Below are 2,775 nucleotides of genomic sequence, written 5' to 3' on the forward strand. Positions count from 1 at the left end.
ACACATGGTTTCCCATATTTGGGAATACAAAATACAAAACATATCTACAAAATGAACGCTACATCTACAAGAAATGTACATTACAAGAGTGTTACAACTCAATCTTGTATCATTCCCCTGAATGGACTCTCACAGACCCTACCCCCCTTGTCTTTCCTTTGTCCAGTTAATGGCCCAATGTCTACTTAACTGCAGCTCAACAATGTTAAGACTGAACAATAGATCAATAGTTCCTGTACCCAAAGCTAATTATTCACACCATAAAGAAATTCTGACATTTTAGCTTGTCAGGTTCCACGGTTTGTTATTGTAAAAAGAGTACCCTTTGCTTTCATGTTACTTGAATTTCACATCCTTGGACTAAAGATCCTAAATTTTTAAATTCAGGACATATTTATGATATGTGACACCTACCCATGTTATAGGCTTCTTCATACAATCTTAATTCCTGCTTGCCTGCATGGGCCAGACCTCCATATGTTTAATGAAATATTCACTGAAGTGCTCTGTCAGTGTAGGTTTTAAGGAACACACAGGGTGTGCAGAAGAGTTCTTTGGTAGAACTGTTGCATTTGATGCATTACCATTTAGAGTACAATTTGGACCAGGTGGTGGGTTTTTTGGTTCCTGGAGAGCTGAAGACTTGGAGGAGAGATAGGTTCCTGATCCTTTTGCTTGTCAGCAGTTATAGGCTACTGTGTGGCCAATTGTGACTCTGATCCTTGATTAACTACTGGAGTACTAACCTTTGGCTATGATGAAGCAAGAGAAGTACTAATTAGAGGATTGATAGGGATCATGTTAGTGTAAGGTGTGCTTATTCTTGGAGACCCATAAGATCTTGGGGTTGTGGCATAAGATATTAAAGACAGGAGACTCATTAGATGGCTGGAGTTGTGTCCCATAAAGAAGCTTAAGAAACCAGAGATTTTATGTTGAAAGTGGATATTTCAGGAGTAAGAAACTTAAAAACTATAGACTGCAGTGAAGCTTGTGTCTCAGCTGCCATAAGAACTTCATTTATTTTGTATATGTCTTTGTCAGAATTATTGAGCTTTAGTCTGGTTTGCAAAGCAGGAAGCCACTGTGTAAGACTGAGTCCTAAGTAGTGGAGGTATCAGGGTCTGCAGAAGCAGGTGCTGGGGGTGAGGATGGAAGATTTAGCCCAGAGACAAAAGACACAAAAGCAGCTGTGCAAGAATGTGATGCTGATTTGTCTCATTTTCTTTCTGTTTCCCTCCCAGGGTCAGAAGATGTGGGCAGAGGCAGTTTTGATGAAGTGGATGCTTCCTTAACATCAAATGCTTTCTTCGCTGGTGAGCAGACTGTAGCATAAATGGACTAGAAGGAACAGTGCTTGGGGGTGGCAGTTGGTTGAGTCCCTGCTTTGCATTTCTCGTCTTGGAAGTCTGTATTCTCTGTCACTGTGTCTGCTCGTTTGAGACCAAATGTTCTATGGGAACAAACAACTGGCACCACTGGAATGCTTGTCTTCTGATCTGCTGGCAAACTCCCTAGTGCTGTTGCTTTTCTCACCTCTCTTCTGTACTCCCAAACATTTGGGAAGCTATTAATTATTACCTTATTGCTTCTTTTTTAAAACTCATTTTGTTTTGTTTTGTTTTGTTTTGTCTTGCTGAGGCAGGGTCTCACTATGCATTTCAGGCTGGCCTTGTGCTCACTTTTGTAGCCCTCTAGGCTGATCTTGAATTTGCTGCTATCCTCCTGTCCCAACTTCTTGAGTGCTGGGATTACAGGTATAAGCCATCAGGACAGTTCCTTTTTGCTTCTTTTTGTCTGTTCTCTTTCATGGCTGAAGGTCTCACTCACACTGTCTGTTCTCCTTCAATCCATCCTTTTGGTTTTTCCCACTGTGAAACTTCTGTTTTGCAATTATAATAATAATTTTCCCACAAGAGCTAATATGCCCAGAACAGTCATCTGCAGAATCAGGTGTATCTGAAGTTTTGCCTGCATTATTGCTTGGATTAGAACACTGTGATTTTGAACTACAAAGAGTGCTGTGATTGTATGAACTTTCTTGTGGAGAGTAATTGGCCCAACCTTTTCTCACTGTGTGTAAGCACACTTTTAGCATTGTTGTGATCTGTGTGTGTGTCACTGTATTTGTTTTCAGGACTGTCAGATCTCTGCAGTGCTGCATTTGCTGGTGAAGGATCCATGTCAGCTCACACATTTTCATGTCTGTGATCACCAACATTGGGTGACTCTTTGAAGAACACATACGTGCCCAGTGAGGCTGCAAGTCCCCCTCCAATCATGACAGGCATCGCTGCATCTCTGGAGTTTCCTGGCATACATTAGCATCGGGGTCTGCTGGTGAACATGATTTTTAAAAATGCTAATAAATATTTATGACATCCTACTTTTGTTTCAAGCATAATTCTTGAAAATTAGAAAGTGGTCAACCAGAATTCAGGGCCATCAAGCGTAACGCTCCATGTCTGTCTTGACTGGGGACAGTACCTACCAAACATAGTATTGTTTTTTTTATAGGTCCTTTAATTATCTCCAGCTCCACAAAAGTAACAGAAATAATAACAATTTAGTTGATGAGAAATTACTAATATACCAAGTTCTGGAAATCGATTCCTTTGCTTTAATTTTTAAAACAGCTCTCTAGGGACTGGGAAGATAACCTAGCAGTCTAAACACCTGCCTGACAAGTGCAAGGTTCCAGGTTCGATTCCCTGTGCTGGCCCAGGCACCAAACAGTCCACAGCAACTGGGTGTGGTGGTGCATGCCTGTAATCC

At 41.2% G+C, this 2,775-nt stretch overlaps 1 pseudogene; it reads right to left on the reverse strand.

Moving 5' to 3' along the window:
* Positions 1-253: 253 nt before the first annotated feature.
* On the reverse strand, positions 254-2,328 carry LOC101564386 (annotated as a pseudogene).
* Positions 2,329-2,775: the final 447 nt, after the last annotated feature.

The sequence above is a fragment of the Octodon degus genome, unplaced genomic scaffold, assembly GCF_000260255.1.
Source record: "Octodon degus isolate 3935 unplaced genomic scaffold, OctDeg1.0 scaffold00151, whole genome shotgun sequence".
NCBI classification, from domain to species: domain Eukaryota; kingdom Metazoa; phylum Chordata; class Mammalia; order Rodentia; family Octodontidae; genus Octodon; species Octodon degus.